The 19,221-nt window shown below is 43.8% G+C and overlaps 1 long non-coding RNA gene across 1 annotated transcript in view; it reads left to right on the top strand.

Annotated features, from left to right (window-relative positions):
- Positions 1 to 18,880, top strand: part of LOC122935670 — a 59,439-nt gene extending 40,559 nt beyond the window's left edge. The window contains exons 2-3 of the long non-coding RNA XR_006388814.1: positions 13,382 to 13,505; positions 18,572 to 18,880. This is a non-coding gene — a long non-coding RNA (uncharacterized LOC122935670). The remainder of the gene's footprint in view (positions 1 to 13,381; positions 13,506 to 18,571) is intronic.
- Positions 18,881 to 19,221: the final 341 nt, after the last annotated feature.

Here is a 19,221-nt window from a genome sequence, read left to right as displayed (position 1 = left end):
CCGGAAGCGCGAACAGACGGCCCGCACTTTATGCAGCAGCTCTGACATGTCGGGGTAGTTGTGAATGAACTTCTGCACCACCAAATTCAGCACATGCGCCAAGTAAGGGATGTGCGTCAAACTGGCTAGTCCCAGAGCTGCAACGAGATTTCGCCCATTATCACACACCACCAGGCCGGGCTTGAGGCTCACCGGCAGCAACCACTCGTCGGTCTGTTGTTCTATACCCTGCCACAACTCCTGTGCGGTGTGAGGCCTGTCCCCCAAACATATGAGTTTCAGAATGGCCTGCTGACGTTTACCCCGGGCTGTGCTGAAGTTGGTGGTGAAGGTGTGTGGCTGACTAGATGAGCAGGTGGAAGAAGAGGAGGAGGAAGTCGAGTAGGAGGAGGTGGCAACAGGAGGCAAAGAATGTTGCCCTGCGATCCTTGGCGGCGGAAGGACGTGCGCCAAACAGCTCTCCGCCTGGGGCCCAGCTGCCACTACATTTACCCAGTGTGCAGTTAGGGAGATATAGCGTCCCTGGCCGTGCTTACTGGTCCACGTATCTGTGGTTAGGTGGACCTTGCCACAGATGGCGTTGCGCAGTGCACACTTGATTTTATCGGATACTTGGTTGTGCAGGGAAGGCACGGCTCTCTTGGAGAAGTAGTGGCGGCTGGGAACAACATACTGTGGGACAGCAAGCGACATGAGCTGTTTGAAGCTGTCTGTGTCCTCCAGCCCAAATGACAGCATTTCATAGGCCAGTAGTTTAGAAATGCTGGCATTCAGGGCCAGGGATCGAGGGTGGCTAGGTGGGAATTTACGCTTTCTCTCAAATGTTTGTGAGATGGAGAGCTGAACGCTGCCGTGTGACATGGTTGAGATGCTTGGTGACGGAGGTGGTGGTGGTGTTGGTGGTACATCCCCTGTTTGCTGGGCGGCAGGTGCCAACGTTCCTCCAGAGGCGGAGGAAGAGGCCGAGGTGGCAGCAGCAGAAGAGGCCGAGGCGGCAGCAGCAGATGAGGTAGCAGGGGGAGCCTGAGTGACTTCCTTGTTTTCAAGGTGTTTACTCCACTGCAGTTCATGCTTTGCATGCAGGTGCCTGGTCATGCAGGTTGTGCTAAGGTTCAGAACGTTAATGCCTCGCTTCAGGCTCTGATGGCACAGCGTGCAAACCACTCGGGTCTTGTCGTCAGCACATTGTTTGAAAAAGTGCCATGCCAGGGAACTCCTTGAAGCTGCCTTTGGGGTGCTCGGTCCCAGATGGCGGCGGTCAGTAGCAGGCGGAGTCTCTTGGCGGCGGGTGTTCTGCTTTTGCCCACTGCTCCCTCTTTTGCTACGCTGTTGGCTCGGTCTCACCACTGCCTCTTCCTCCGAACTGTGAAAGTCAGTGGCACGACCTTCATTCCATGTGGGGTCTAGGACCTCATCGTCCCCTGCATCGTCTTCCACCCAGTCTTGATCCCTGACCTCCTGTTCAGTCTGCACACTGCAGAAAGACGCAGCAGTTGGCACCTGTGTTTCGTCATCATCAGAGACATGCTGAGGTGGTATTCCCATGTCCTCATCATCAGGAAACATAAGTGGTTGTGCGTCAGTGCATTCTATGTCTTTCACCGCTGGGGAAGGGCTAGGTGGATGCCCTTGGGAAACCCTGCCAGCGGAGTCTTCAAACAGCATAAGAGACTGCTGCATAACTTGAGGCTGAGACAGTTTCCCTGGTATGCATGGGGGTGATGTGACAGACTGATGGGGTTGGTTTTCAGGCGCCATCTGTGCGCTTTCTGCAGAAGACTGGGTGGGAGATAATGTGAACGTGCTGGATCCACTGTCGGCCACCCAATTGACTAATGCCTGTACCTGCTCAGGCCTTACCATCCTTAGAACGGCATTGTGCCCCACCATATATCGCTGTAAATTCTGGCGGCTACTGGGACCTGAGGTAGTTGGTACACTAGGACGTGTGGATGTGGCAGAACGGCCACGTCCTTTCCCAGCACCAGAGGGTCCACTAACACCACCACGACTATGTCCACGTCCGTGTCCCTTACTAGATGTTTTCCTCATTGTTATCGTTCACCACAACAACAAAAATATTATTTGGCCCAATGTATTGTATTCAAATTCAGCTGAATATAAATTTGAGGCCTAGTATTTAGGCGCTGGGTGACCGGTATAGATTTACTGACAGAATTAGACTTGGAAATGCACAGTAGCGTGTGTGTGAAGTTATTCTGAATGACCCTATGTGCACCTTGAATATTATATACCCTTTTAGGGATAGATTTCAAATAGCTCTGATACAGCAGAAACCACTAAATTATGAAATTGCTAAATTGGGAATTGTATTTCAACCCAGAACAAAAAATGTGCTTTGACGGACACTAAATAACTTGCCCAGCCAGAACAGTACAGCGGTAAAGACAGATTTAGTGGGATATAAATTTGAGGCCTAGTATTTAGGCGCTGGGTGACCGGTATGGATTTACTGACAGAATTAGACTTGGAAATGCACAGTAGCGTGTGTGTGAAGTTATTCTGAATGACCCTATGTGCACCTTGAATATTATATACCCTTTTAGGGATAGATTTCAAATAGCTCTGATACAGTAGAAACCACTAAATTAGGAAATTGCTAAATTGGGAATTGTTTTTCAACCCAGAACAAACAATGTGCTTTGACGGACACTAAATAACTTGCCCAGCCAGAACAGTACAGCGGTAACGACAGATTTAGCGGGATATAAATTTGAGGCCTAGTATTTAGGCGCTGGGTGACCGGTATGGATTTACTGACAGAATTAGACTTGGAAATGCACAGTAGCGTGTGTGTGAAGTTATTCTGAATGACCCTATGTGCACCTTGAATATTATATACCCTTTTAGGGATAGATTTCAAATAGCTCTGATACAGCAGAAACCACTAAATTATGAAATTGCTAAATTGGGAATTGTATTTCAACCCAGAACAAAAATTGTGCTTTGACGGACACTAAATAACTTGCCCAGCCAGAACAGTACAGCGGTAAAGACAGATTTAGCGGGATATAAATTTGAGGCCTAGTATTTAGGCGCTGGGTGACCAGTATGGATTTACTGACAGAATTAGACTTGGAAATGCACAGTAGCGTGTGTGTGAAGTTATTCTGAATGACCCTATGTGCACCTTGAATATTATATACCCTTTTAGGGATAGATTTCAAATAGCTCTGATATAGCAGAAACCACTAAATTAGGAAATTGCTAAATTGGGAATTGTTTTTCAACCCAGAACAAAAAATGTGCTTTGACGGACACTAAATAACTTGCCCAGCCAGAACAGTACAGCGGTAACGACAGATTTAGCGGGATATAAATTTGAGGCCTAGTATTTAGGTGCTGGGTGACCGGTATGTATTTACTGACAGAATAAGACTGGGATATGGCCAAAAAATAACCACACTATTGCTGGTTAAATGCACTTGGTGTGACAGCTTGACCAACCACACTACTGAGGGTTAAATGCACTTGGTGACGGGCGCAGCTTGCCCCTGATGTAGTATATGGCCAAAAAATGAACAGACTATTGCTGGTTAAATGCACTTGGTGTGACAGCTTGACCAACCACACTACTGAGGGTTAAATGCACTTGGTGACGGGCGCAGCTTGCCCCTGATGTAGTATATGGCCAAAAAATAAACAGACTATTGCTGGTTAAATGCACTTGGTGTGACAGCTTCACCCTGATGTAGGCTTTAGCCAAAAAACAACCACACCATTGAGGGTTAAATGCACTTGGTGACAGGCGCAGCTTGCCCCTGATGTAGTATATGGCCAAAAAATAAACAGACTATTGCTGGTTAAATGCACTTGGTGTGACAGCTTCACCCTGATGTAGGCTTTAGCCAAAAAACAACCACACCATTGAGGGTTAAATGCACTTGGTCGCAGCTTGTGCTGGCGCACCACAAGACACAAAATGGCTGCCGATCACCCCAGAAAAAAGTGACTGACAAACGGTCTGGGCAGCCTAAAAACAGTGAGCAATTGAATTTCAGCAGCTCAATGATGCACAGCTGGAGATCGATCGAATAATCAAGTCCTTTGGAGGAGTTAATCTGCCTAATCTCGCCCTACTGTCGCAGCCGCAACCTCTCCCTACGCTAATCAGAGCAGAGTGACGGGCGGCGCTATGTGACTCCAGCTTAAATAGAGGCTGGGTCACATGGTGCTCTGGCCAATCACAGCCATGCCAATAGTAGGCATGGCTGTGACGGCCTCTTGGGGCAAGTAGTATGACGCTTGTTGATTGGCTGCTTTGCAGCCTTTCAAAAAGCGCCAAGAAAGCGTCACAAAAGCGCCAAGAAAGCGTCGAACACCGAACCCGGACTTTTACGAAAATGTCCGGGTTCGGGTCCGTGTCACGGACACCCCAAAATTCGGTACGAACCCGAACTATACAGTTCGAGTTCGCTCATCCCTAGTCACGGATAATGTTGCAGAAGGCTGGAACTTATAAATAAACATTCGACTGTCTTGATCCCAAACTAAGGAGCATATGGGTGAGCCCTATAAAACCCCTAGAGCTCTCCCTGACTGCTATGCCCATGCAAGGGTCTTTATGGTAGATGATTGCATGCCCACGTACCTAACACTGTGTGACACCTAAAATCCCTATAATAGTGAGGGGACAAGAGCACCGGCTCCCTGCACTTAATACGGACGGAGTCAGGGTCACCTAGAATCAAGCCAGCAAGGAAAAGACTTATCTGAGGAAACAGCAGCAGCCTCCAGCAGTGAATACCTCATCCAGGACGTAGTATAAACAGCAAAGTGAGGGAGTATGGGAGGGAATATAAAGGAAGACAATTAGTCTAAATAGGTGACACCTGGGAGAAGGAAAGGAGATGACAAAGTGAAACCAAAACAAAGAACGTCATGCAAGAGGTAGAGAAGAACGTCTGCCAGACCTTCTCACAGAACTGGCGGTGACAATAACATGGTAATGAAATACGGCAGGGTCGGGGGAAAGAAATCCCTAATTGAGCCCTAATTGAGGGGAACTGCTTTGGCCCTGATAACTAAACAAAAGTAGCAGCCTAACAGCAGAGCACCCGCCCTAATAAGGGCGACCCTGTCAGGAACCTTGCCCTTAAATAAGAAGCCCTAGTAAGCCCGGCTCCTATCTATCCCTACATGCATGTTTCACCTTCAGAAAATGACTCATCAGGGGAAACATGGGGAGCTGAGCACAAATATGGTTGGAGTCAAGGAGCCGCGGTGCGGGCCGTAATGCAATGGCCCCGGACCGCCGGTTCCAAAATAACGTTGGAGCCGAGTCCAGATGTGAAGTCAGCTCAAAGGCAAAATAGGGAGTGGTACTGATGTCATGTGATAATGGCCTCAATCCTCCCTGACTAGGGGCCTAGTATTTGCAGGCGATGGAAAGCCTAACTTACATGTGAAGGCCGCCGGTCTTTTAAACAGAGCACCATCTCAAGACGAGTCTTAGCTCTCTCCTTGGTGACGCAGTGAACACTGATGACGTCACCGCGTTTGAACGCGCCGAGATATGCGCAGTTCATTCTGACAGGGTTGCCTAGTGACCGGCAGCTGTAAGTGATGCGGTCCACCAGATAAGCGGCCGCAATGGAGAGAAGGTATTTAAGGCGTTATAGAAGGATAGTTTTTAGCTGATGGCATCAAGCAGTTAGGAACAAGTACAGTCTGCCCATATAAGTGTCACCGAGGGTCGGCAATCTACAATAGCAGTGTAAATGCAGTATATATGCCATATAGTAGATATAAGAATCAGCATTCTAGAATGATAAATGCAGCACGCATGCAATACGGCACACGTGCCGCATACATGCCACATGCACAGATATGCTGATAGGGAATCAAAGTATAGAAAAGGGGCCACAGAAAATCATATAAAACAACTATAATTGAGTTGTTCATTTAGTCCTGATGGAGACATGGTGCATAAAATATAGGTTCACCGGGCCTCATGCTGTAATAAGATGTGATCCCAATCTCCACCACGTATGGGTGGGTGAACCACCTCAATGCCTATGGCTTTAATGCATTTGGGGTTACCCTGGTGACACTCATGTACGTGTCTAGACACAGCAGTGTCTCTGCCATTAGCAATGTCTCCTAGGTGTTCCCTTATGCGTCGACGAAACTCCCTTTTTGTTTTACCAATGTATTCCTTTTTACAGTCACAAGTAATCTAATAGGTGACTCCCTTCATCCTACAATTGATAAAACGCTTAATTGTGAAGGATCTCTTTAGATTAGTGCTGTAAAAGGTTTTACTACATTGGATCGTGTTGCATGCGACACAGCCACTGCACCTGAAACCATAATCAATTTGTCCTGAGACTTCTCCACTTCTTGCTGACCCAAAATTTCTTTCTCTTCGATGGCAGACTGTACCACCAGCTCAGGGGCACAGCTATGGGCTGTTTGTGATGATTCCTCACTATGTACCGGTGCCATATCATTATGGGCCCAGTACATAGATGACATTTTCATCATCTGGAACGACACTTCCCTGTCTTTCAGTAATTTTGTCCAAAGACTTAACTCCAATACCATTGGCTTAAGGTTCACACATGAGTCCAATACAGAGACCCTACACTTTTTAGATGTGTATATCTATAAAAACACTTCTGGTGAACTTTCTACTATGATTTATAGAAAGCCAACTGCAACTAATTCAGTGCTGCACTGAAATAGCAGTCATCCTACACCGCTCAAAAGAGGGATTCCACGGGGTCAGTATCTGCGACTCTGCCGTAACTGCTCTGAAAAATCAGAATTTATCAAACAGGCTGATGTGCTGAGGGCAAGGTTTTCATCTAGGGGTTACCCAGACCATACACTCAGACCGGCCTTTCAGACAGCCCTCTCTACTGATCGTACCAAACTACTTGTACCAGGGGACAAGAACAAGGGGGATCAGAAAATACGCCTCATCACCACTTTTGATGGTGCGTCAGGAAGAGCTAAAGAGATCCTCAAAAAGCACTTGCCTATCCTGTTAATGGACCCCGACATCAGGGAGGTCATCCATGACTATCCACAAGTTACATTCAGGAAGGGCAGTAGCCTACGGGATCTCTTGGTTCAAAGTCATTATACTCCTCCACAAAAGGGCACATTACACTCCACAAAAGGGCACATGGCTGGATCGAGAACCTAAAGGATGTTTCAGGTGCAGCGGCTGTGTCGCATGCAACACGATCTAATGTAGTAAAACCTTTTACAGCACTAATCTAAAGAGATCCTTCACAATTAAGCATTTTATCAATTGTAGGACGAAGGGAGTCATCTATAAGATTACTTGTGACTGTAAAAAGGAATACATTGGTAAAACAAAAAGGGAGTTTTGTCGATGCATAGGGGAACACCTGGGAGACATTGCTAATGGCAGAGACACTGCTGTGTCTAGACACGTACATGAGTGTCACCAGGGTAACCCCAAATGCATTAAAGCCATAGGCATCGAGGTGGTTCACCCACCCATACGTGGTGGAGATTGGGATCGCATCTTATTACAGCATGAGGCCCGGTGGACCTATCTTTTACGCACCATGTCTCCATCAGGACCAAATAAACAACTCAATTATAGTTGTTTTATATGATTTTCTGTGGCCCCTTTTCTATACTTTGATTCCCTATCAGCATATCTGTGCATGTGGCATGTATGCGGCACGTGTGCCGTGTTGCATTCGTGCTGCATTTATCATTCTAGATGGCTGATTATTATATCTACTATATGGCATATACAGACGTGGACAAAATTGTTGGTACCCTTTGGTCAATGAAAGAAAAAGTCACAATGGTCACAGAAATAACTTTAATCTGACAAAAGTAATAATAAATTAAAATTCTATAAATGTTAACCAATGAAAGTCAGACATTGTTTTTCAACCATGCTTCAACAGAATTATGTAAAAAAATAAACTCATGAAACAGGCATGGACAAAAATGATGGTACCCCTAGAAAACACAGAACATAATGTGACCAAAGGGACATGTTAATTCAAGGTGTGTCCACTAATTAGCATCACAGGTGTCTACAACCTTGTAATCAGCCATTGGGCCTATATATATGGCTCCAGGTAATCACTGTGTTGTTTGGTGATATGGTGTGTACCACACTCGACATGGACCAGAGGAAGCAAAGGAAAGAGCTGTCTCAAGAGATCAGAAAGAAAATTATAGACAAGCATGTTAAAGGTAAAGGCTATAAGACCATCTCCAAGCAACTAGATGTTCCTGTGAGTACAGTTGCACATATTATTCATAAGTTTAAGATCCATGGGACTGTAGCCAACCTCCCTGGACGTGGCCGCAGGAGGAAAATTGATGACAAATCTAAGAGACGGATAATCCGAATGGTAACAAAAGAGCCTAGAAAGACTTCTAAAGAGATTCAAGGTGAACTTCATGCTCAAGGAACATCAGTGTCAGATCGCACCATCCGTCGTTGTTTGAGCCAAAGTGGACTACATGGGAGACGACCAAGGAGGACACCATTGTTGAAAACGAATCATAAAAAAGCAAGACTGGAATATGCCAAACTACATGTTGACAAGCCACAAAGCTTCTGGGAGAATGTCCTGTGGACAGATGAGACAAAAATCGAAGTTTTTGCCAAGGCACATCAGCTGTATGTTCACAGACGAAAAAATGAAGCATATCAAGAAAAGAACACTGTCCCTACTGTGAAACATGGAGGAGGCTCTGTTATGTTCTGGGGCTGCTTTGCTGCGTCTGGCACAGGGTGTCTTGAATCTGTGCAGGGTACAATGAAATCTCAAGACTATCAAGGAATTCTAGAGAGAAATGTACTAGCCAGTGTCAGAAAGCTTGGTCTCAGTCGCAGGTCATGGGTCTTGCAACAGGACAATGACCCAAAACACACCGCTAAAAACACCCAAGAATGGCTAAGAGGAAAAAATTGGACTATTCTAAAGTGGCCTTCTATGAGCCCTGACCTCAATCCTATTGAGCATCTTTGGAAGGAGCTGAAACATGCAGTCTGGAAAAGGCACCCTTCAAACCGGACACAACTGGAGCAGTTTGCTCATGAGGAGTGGGCCAAAATACCTGCTGAGAGGTGCAGATGTCTCATTGACAGTTACAGGAAGCGTTTGATTGCAGTGATTGCCTCAAAAGGTTGCGCAACAAAATATTAAGTTAGGGGTACCATCATTTTTGTCCATGCCTGTTTCATGAGTTTATTTTTTTACATAATTCTGTTGAAGCATGGTTGAAAAACAATGTCTGACTTTCATTGGTTAACATTTATAGAATTTTAATTTATTATTACTTTTGTCAGATTAAAGTTATTTCTGTGACCATTGTGACTTTTTCTTTCATTGACCAAAGGGTACCAACAATTTTGTCCACGTCTGTATACTGCATTTACACTGCTATTGTAGATTGCCGACCCTCCGCGACACTTATATGGGCAGACTGTACTTGTTCCTAACTGCTTGATGTCATCAGCTAAAAACTATGCTCCTATAACGCCTTAAATACCTTCTCTCCATTGCGGCCGCTTATCTGGTGGACCGCATCACTGACAGCTGCCGAGGACGCGTCCCAGTCACTAGGCAACCCTGTCAGAATGAACTGCGCATGTCTCGGCACGTTCAAGCGCGGTCACGTCATCAGTGCTCACCATGTCACCAAGGAGAGAGCCAAGACTCGTCTTGAGATGGCGCTCTGTTTAAAAGACCGATGGACTTCACATGTAAGTTAGACTTTCCATTGCCTGCAAATACTAGGCCTCTAGTCAGGGAGGATTGAGGCCATTATCACATGCCATCAATACCGCTCCCTATTTTGCCTTTGAGCTGACTTCACATCTGGACTCAGCTCCAACGTTATTTTGGAACCGGCAGTCCGGGGCCATTCCATTACGGCCCGCACCGCGGCTCCTTGACTGCAACCATATTTGTGCTCAGCTACCCATGTTTCCCCTGATGAGTCTTCTTCTGAAGGCGAAACATGCATGTAGGGATAGATAGGAGCCGGGCTTACTAGGGCTACTTATTTAAGGGCAAGGTTCCTGACAGGGTCGCCCTTATCAGGGCGGGTGCTCTGCTGTTAGGCTGCTACTTTTGTTTAGTTATCAGGGACAGAGCAGTTCCTCCTATTTAGCGCTGAATTAGGGATTTCTTTCCCCCGACCCTGCCGTATTTCATTGCCACGTTATCTAGCCCAGGGATAGCTTCTACCTCAATTTCAGCTTCCTTCCTGGGAACCTTCCGGGTTGTGGTAGGACAATTGGTTATCAATATTAGGTGCCGCCATGCACCGGCCTTTTTCCTACCACATTTTTTGTGTTTTTTGTGTATTGTGATATATTATTCATTTTCAGGGATATCTTATATTAGTAATATGTATTAAAAGTTATGTTTTAGGCTTTACATACTCCATATGATTGCCTCTCCAGGTTGTTTTCTTAATTAATAGGTGATCAAACACGATTTTCATTGATATTTCTTAAATATCCTTTATTACTTACCACAAGATTGTCCAGATTGTGAACAGCTTTTTTTTTCCATAAAACCACCATGCATTTGAACCTCTTGTTGAAAGTAACTGTGCCATACCCCATTGTCTGCAATGCGGGCACATTACACATGCACACTTACACGGCATGCAGCTCTATAAGAAATATAGAAACAATAGATCACTATAACTTCTAGACCTGTGTACCAGTGATTGGTAGGCAGGGCCGCCATCAGGGGGATACAGCCGATACCCCAGTAAGGGGCCCGGCCGGTCCCGAGCCTTTTTTGGGGGGGAGTCAGTGACTTGATAGGCCGCATTGCTACAGGGGGGCAATTGCCCCTCTTGGTTATTCCTTGCCCCCCGCTGATTCCCATACTGCTGGCGCTGCCTTTCCCTTTAAAACCAAAAGTAAGGCTCTGACTCTGAGCTGCCGCGCCGATCCGAATCATCCGTGACTGTCTGTGACAGTCGGTCACTACTCGCTGTGCAGAGGAGCGCACGTGACGTCAGACGCACACCACCGCCTGCCAGTCAATGCTGGTTTGCAGGCGCGGCGGCGCGAACTTCAAGCAGTGGAAGCCTGCCCTTAGCCAAGAGTCAGTGCCGGCTCCATGCTCCAGCCTCCATGATCCTTCATGTGTTGGAAAACAGGCACATCAGCCACTGACGGACCCCACTGATTACAATAAGGTCCATTAGGTTTCCAAAATGGTATCCATCATTTTACTGATAAAATGGCATGCTGAGCTATTTCAATGGCTTCAAATTATTCATTTAGCATATTGATCCTGATCCTTATGTTGTCTAGCTCTATCTTGTGGTCTTTGCTCGGGAGTAAAATGCAAAGCTGTTTTCTGGATTATCCCAGACTGTATATTTACTTATTCAGATTCAGATGCGCAGGCGCAGCATAACTATCATATACCAAGGCAACACAATCTAACCAGGTATGAAGAGGCAGTAAAAAAAAATTGGGAGGGAAAAGGACAAGCATAGACCAGCACAGGTGAAATTTTCATCTGTCAGGGTTAAAGTGCAAGCACATAACCAAAAATGGATGAAGAGTAGTGCTTTCTATAAATAATATAAATGGACACCCATTCTGATATATTCCAGGAACAGCAAGGCAAATATAAGAATGAGAAGTATTTACTTGTTATATAATTAAGACTTTGCCTTGTGCTCTAATACAGAACCATATTATGCTGGACTGTCCATGTTGGTCCATAGTTGGTGCCATTCCTACTACAATCACTAAAATAGTGTTTCTAGAGGAACATACACCGATCAGCTATAACATTGACACCAATGAGAGGAGTAATGAATATAACCAAGGGGTGGGAGATATACGGTGTCTGTGTTCGGCTGCAGGATCTGCGTGTGGATTACGGCTATATTGCAGACTGTAACTGTACATGCCGTTGTTTAAATGGAAAGTACAAATGCTGTCCGGCAATAAGCGATAATCCGCATGCAGATCCAGTGGCCAGGTCGTAACATATATGGACACCCCAAGGCTGGTTTTCCATGTTCAGGTTGTTTATGCAGTTTCTAAAGCCAAAGGCAGACATGTGTTCAAAAAGAAGACTTTCTTTCATCCATGTCCTCCATTCATTATCTACTCCTAGCTTTGGCTTAAAAAACTGCACAGAAACTAACTGAACTTGGAAATCCAACCATAAGGCAACAACGGAAGAGTCAGCTTTTGAAGTTGAAATATTGGAGGCAGAAAAAGTGCCCCCCCCCCCCCCCGTCCTGCCAGACAACTTCATCATGAGATTATATTATATATTCATACATAATCATATAATTTATCTATATGACAGCAGATAGCCTGATTGCAGCTTGCACTGCCTAGTGTGGTGCCATGTGCTTCTGACTGAGTAGAGTGCTGTGTCTGTGAAGGAGGGGGGGGGGGTGCTGCTATTAATTGCATTGGGAAGTTGTCTGGCAGGACTGGGGGGATACAGTTAGGAGATCGCTTTGCATCTGTCACAAAAGGTGCTTGTCTAGTGAACACAGGGCCATGCAACATCACTTACTGTTATTAACCCCTCCCTTGCCAGACCACCTAGACCCATTTTGCTGTGTGTTCTGCTTTGAACATTTTTTTAGTCAATGAAGCAATGAGGGGTTAATTAAGTGTTGGGGGGGGGGGGGTTATTGTGCATATTGTGTTTGGAAGCCATTTAACAAGTTTAAACAGTTGGGTTTGAGAGTGGTTGAGTGTCATCCACTGATGCCCATAACAGTGTGTCGACCACTGATGCCCATAACAGTGTCATCCACAGATGCCCATAACAGTGTGTCGACCACTGATGCCCATAACAGTGTCAACCACAGATGCCCATAAAAGTGTTATCCACAGATACCCCATAACAGTGTGTCATCCACTGATGCCCATAACAGTGTGTCATCCACAGATCCCCTATAACAGTGTCATCCACAGATGTCCATAACAGTGTCATCCACAGATCCCCCATAACAGTGTGTCATTCACAGATCCCCCATAAAAGTGTTATCCACAGATCCCCCATAACAGTGTGTCATCCACAGATCCCCCATAAGTGTGTTATCCACAGACCCCCATAGCAATGTGTCATCCACAGATCCCCATAAGTGTCATCCACAGATCCCCCATAACAGTGTGTCATCCACAGATCCCCCATAAGTGTGTCATTCACAGATCCCCCATGACAGTGTGTCATCCACAGATCCCACATAACAGTGTGTCATCCACAGATCCCCCATAACAGTGTGTCATCCATAGATCCCCATAACAGTGTGTCATCCATAGATCCCCATAACAGTGTTATCCACAGATCCCCCATAACAGTGTGTCATCCACAGATCCCCCATAACTGTGTGTCATCCACAGATCCCCCATATCAGTACGTCATCCACAGATCCCCCATAGCACTGAGGAAGAGAGAGAAAAGATGGGAAAGAATCCACAAAAGCAAGCAGAGGACGGCACAGCAGACGACTTAATAGCTTCTTTTGTAAGTAAATTGCTTTATTATAAATGCAGTTTAATGTCCCATTTTTGACTGTGGTATCTTATGTGCCCCCCCCCCCTATATATTGCTCCAATTTAAAACAGCAGTGGCCGCCGGGAGGTACTTCCTCTGTGCTATGACGTCACTCGTCACCTGACCTCAGTAGCACTGTGGCGGAGCTCGGAAGAGGGGCAAGGCAAGAGGATCAGTCTGCTAGTTACAGAGGAATAGAACCGCGCCCGGAAAGAAGAGCCTGCCATTCTGGGGGCAACTATTAACAGAGGGGCCTACCCAAACTTTATGGGGGCCCCATATATTTGTTGTAGCAGGCCCCTCTTTGCTGAGAGGGGCCTACAACGACTATATGGGGGCAACTATTAATAGAGGGGCCTAACCAAACTATGGGGTCTCTATAAAGTTTGGGTAGGCCCCTCTGTTAATAGTTGCCCCCATATAGTTTCGGTAGAACCCTCTCTTAATAGTTGCACAAAGCGGGCACTATTACTGTGTGGGGCAATACACATGGGGAGTTTGTAAAGAGGTGGGCATTATTGCGCTGAAGAAAAGAGCCTAAAATGTTTATCTGGCGGGTTCTGTGGAGACAGAAGAAATCTGGGAGAAATCTTCATGGCGGTCTGAGCCGAATAGTGAAGAAAAGAAAAAGTGGACAACTCTGATTACAGAAGACACCCCCTGTGATTCGTTTAGAGAAGACATCTCCTGTGAGTCTTTAAACAAAACTATACTGTAATCATTTATACGGTCTGCAGAGCACTTGTGTACAGTGGTATCTACCACTTTATAGTCACTGTATTGGGGGAATATTGGTCTTTGTATGAACATAGAACATACTGACTTCATTAAGAAACTGACAGCAGGTCACCCTCACTAACCGGATGGTACATAGTAATAGTGTGAGCAACCCTGATTCTAACAATGCATAGGGCGTTCTTAGCCCTGAGTGCACTGGTATGCCCGTCTAGAAGGTGTGTGAGTGTACCAGTGCACTCGGGGCTAGGAAACGCAAGAAGATCATTTACAAATTTGGATTGAGGGCAGTATCTCTGGAACAGCACAACGGATCAAGGTTTTTAATGTTGTATCACAAATCGGTGTCTTGTTTTGTTTTTCTAAATCTGGTCACCCTGTATATGGTAGATGTGTATGGAGGTATATGGAGCTGTATGGTGGTGGAGCCTAACACTGAGCATTTCTCAATTTTGAAGGTTTTATGTCGCATTTTACAATGTATCAGCATAAGTCTGGTTCATTGAAGCAGAAGGAGAAGAGAGAAAGATAACAGGAATGAAGAAAAACTTAGAAACAAAAATGTGTTGTTAAAGTTTTTCAAGAAGCAGAAATCAACAGAGGAAGCTGCCACTGCAGAGTCTGCACTGTCCGAGAAAGAAGTTCTTGTTGAACCAGAAGAGGAGACTACTTCCTGCAGCACATCTTTTGTAACTGACACTGAAGGTCATACTGACACATACCCACAAGAAGAAGATGAAACTCAGACTGAGCACATTTCTGGCCATGTGGAAAATGAAGAAGAGCCTGATTGGAAGGATCCAGCAGTTTGGCCATATATGTTGACGGACAAATACAGAGAAACTATTGTGATTTGTGGTTTAGATAAAGAACAACAAGTACTGGAAGCGATAAAAGGTATGGACAAGAATTGTGAAGAATGTTCATTCAGTGAGTTTTTACTCTATGCAAAATCATCAAATGGATGTGAAAAAATAGTCCTGGACTGTCTAAGGTAGAGCACCAGCAAGCACGTTTTGTACTGTGTGACTTGCCTTACATTCTCTTCTGACCGTGGCAAAGCTACTAGTTTTCTTTGTCGGAAAGAGGGATTTAATCAGTCAAAAAACAAGTGGCATTTTCTGTACAATTGATTGCCAGAACATGAAAATTCCACCAATCACAAGCAACACTATTGGAGTTGGAGGAAGCTTCAAAAATCTATTGCAGGCCATGGTTTGGACTCCCAATTGCAGAAAAGTTTGGACAATGAAACCCAAAAAAATTCTGCTTTATTAGAACGACTTCTAGTTGTTACGTTATTTCTGGCTCATTATCTATCTTGGGCAACCCAAAATGAGTTTATAAATATATGTGGGAAAGATGTTCTGGACACCATTCTGTCTGAAAGGAGGAATGCAATTTATTTCTCTCTGATATGTGATGCCACACCAGATATTTCACATACAGAACAAAATGTAATTGTTCTAAGGTATGTGCATAGAAATTCAGAGACTGAAAATTGGGTTATTGAAGAAAGGCTTATTGAGTTTTTTTATTTTCACCAAAATACCAGCGAAGAGTAAGCAGAAAAACTGTTATTGAGACTGGCTGAGCATGGAATAGATCAAGGATTTGACAATGGTGCAAATATGTCGGGACAAAAGAAGTTTCCAAAAGCTGTATTTTGTCCCTGTGCTTCCTATTCTTTAAACCTTGTTGGTGTACATACCGCATCCTGCTGCCCTGATGTGCCCTGATTTTTTGGATGTGTCAATCGTTTATATGTACTGTTGAAGCCCTCAAAAAATTAATTTCATCCCAAAGACTTTCAAGTGAGGCCCATTCTGAAGCGATGGGACTGAAAGATAATTTTTTATCTTTTAAGGCTATGATACTTGCAACCTTCTGGTTAAAAGTTCTGCAGAGTTTTGGAGAGAGAAACAAGATTCTCCAAGCCAGATCTATTTCAATGGATATCGGAAGAGAAAATATTAAATCCCTTTCCCTGGAAATGCAGGCGCTCCGTGATAAGTGGACAGATCTACAGATTTCTGAGGCCAAACTTGTGGCAAAAGAAATGGGGATACCGAAGATCCTGAAAGCACCAAGGCGGCTGAATAGGTCAAGAAAGCAGCAGCCAGATGTATGTATTGAACCAGAAGACGCTGAAATGGAATTCAAGATCAACGTTTTCTTTGTGGCACTTAATTCTATAATTAGTTAGTTGAACCAGCGGTTTCAATCAATGGAAAAGGTTTACTGCCTGTTTACTCCTATTTTGAAATTAAGAACTATTTTAGATGCAGAATTGGTAAGCTCCACAGAAAACCTGATATCTTATAGTGATGAGCGGCAGGGGTCATATTCAAATTTGCGATATTTCGCGAATATTTTGTGGAATATTCAGCAAATATTCACAAATTCGAATATTCGTTATATTCTACGATTTTTATAACTTGAAAAATGGACAAGGTAATGATTGCGTAATATGCAAATTTCCGTAATGCAAATTTTTATCGCAAATTTTTGAATTGCCGAGCAAAAACATGATTCTTCCCTGCTTCTTGCTTGTGTGCCAATGAGTCATAGCACTATATCGAATATATTAGTTTTTTCAAATATTCGTAATATTCTAAAACGAGAATATATAGCAATACAGCAAATATTCGGAAAAAAAAAACGAATATAGAGCAATTTAGATAATATAGTGCTATAATCTTTTTTTCAATAGTTGAATTTTTTTTCCAATCTGAGGTTCAGATGAGAAAAAAATTACAACTATTAGACAAAGAAGATTGTAGCACTATATTAGCTAAATTGCTCTATTAGTTTTTTTTTCGAATATATATTCTTGTTTTAGAATATTACGAATATTCGAAAAAACAAATATATTTGCAATAAATTTGCAAATGATAAAAGTATGATTTTTACAAGAAATAAGCCACAGACATGTTTGATTGCACTCAGCTGACATTAGCAAATAGCTATTGTCGGCTAATGAAAATTGCACAATGGGGGGTAACAGAAGCCCTTTTATTAAAAACTATCTGCGGTCAACAATGAGTGAGCAACGTCTGAATAGTCTTGCACTTCTCTCCATTGAGCATGAGCTTGCACGTAAACTGAGTTTTAAGGATTTGAAGACTTTGCAAGCCTAAAACTGGGAAAATGGTCAACTCACCATAGTTAAATATTTAAGCAATTTATTGTATTTATATTTATAGATACTGTGTGAAATGTTTTGTTTGTGGTTTTATTTATACAATTTAAAAGTTCCCACTGGTTGGATCAAAAGGAACACTATATTTTGTCCAAAGCATTAAACTAAAGGGCTCTTGTTTTTCTTGTCCTAGATGATGGGGAAGATGGCTAGGGGAGGCATTGAAAAAAAGGTGTAGTTAGTGTTGGGTCCTTCTCAAAAGAGTACCTTGTGTATTGTAGGAGTTTTGTTTTTTTCTTAGATGATTTGTTAGGGGAGATATAACAAAGGATAAAAGAGTAAACCTTGTGCTTTTAGGGTGTTTTTTCTTAAATGTGCCAGGGGAAGATTGCTTGGGCAGAATAGAAAAGGTAGTGTAGTTAGTGTTAGTGTAGGGTCCTGCTTAAAAGAGTCTTCCTTGTCGTGGTCAAAAAATAATTCCTTACTGAAATTACAGATTATCACTCTTTACTATCTTTGTAGTTGTAAAAAAAATAATGAAATTGGGGGTGGGTCCTTGGGGGTAGAGAGGGGCTGGGAGGCGGAGTCAGGATGGATTCTAAAGAGGCGGAGTAGGATCGGGCCACGGAGGGGGGAGGGCCCAGGCCTTCAGCTGTGTAAGGGGCCCCAAAATTTCTGATGGCAGCCCTGTTGGTAGGGTTCCTATTGTGCATGTCCATGCTGTTTGGGATAAAACCCCTTTAAGATAAGCCATCATCGAGTGCATTCCTGCTTTCGATCTGTCAGGACAAAAGCATGCAGCCTCGGGCAGTCATTTAAGGCTTGGAACATTTAACCGCCATCTAGTGTTTATGGATACATAAAGTCGCAACTGAAATAGGTTTATCCTCTCCTACATGACACACATCACTCCCATTCCTCCTTACATGGGGTTTACTCAGTTGACTGGCCAAAAGATTCCCCTCTTGAGAATATGGCCCCCTTGTAAACTTTAAGACTTGAACCAAACACCAGAATAATAAAATAGCCTTTTAATGAAATAAAGATTAGTTTGTTGTCACCATCTGTATTGCATGGCACGCTTCCATTATTATGCTGCAGTAAACCTCTTTTGATTTAATCCAAACGTAATTTCCAGTCTCTTATTATCTCACTACAGATCCTTTATGGTTTCTCCCGGCGCACTGTAGAGTGGGGAATACGAAGATGGAGTGTTTACAGCACAGCCTTGGAAAGCTAACTATATTTCATAGAAAATAATTTTGTTAGGCGAGTCTGCAGCCGTGGAAATATGTAACATACAGAACAATAAAAGTGTAAGCCGAGTTAATGTCACATTTCTTGTTCTTTATTGAAATATTCACCATCTGTTTCCCAGTTTGGAGAGGAAAATCTATAATGGCAGCATCCAGTATCACCGGTAATTTGTTTTCTGGTTTCAAGTCATATTCTGGAATTATAATCAACATATCAATTTCAATTGTAGCCTAATAACAGTGATACTGCAGTCGCCATTTGTTAAAAGGCATTCATCTATATTTTTCATGTTACTATCTAAGGATTTAATTGACAGCCATAAAGGAAAGTGCTCTGCAGTATATAATTCTGTCTAATTGCATTTGCTAAAAGCTATAGAAATACAGCACTTCATAATTCAGCGCCTAATATACATCAATGATTTGTAGGAAATTGTCAAGGGCATGCTATCTGTGCGTTTGTGCGAGGCATAATAAACCGAAAATACTGTGTTTTGACAGAGTTTGATATGAATATACCTTTAGGATACATCAAAATACGTCCCTCCCCACC

This window comes from Bufo gargarizans, chromosome 1 (assembly GCF_014858855.1).
Source record: "Bufo gargarizans isolate SCDJY-AF-19 chromosome 1, ASM1485885v1, whole genome shotgun sequence".
Classification (NCBI taxonomy): Eukaryota; Metazoa; Chordata; class Amphibia; order Anura; family Bufonidae; genus Bufo; species Bufo gargarizans.
The sequence above is the reverse complement of the archived record's forward strand: the minus strand, read 5'-3'. Positions and strand labels throughout refer to the sequence as shown.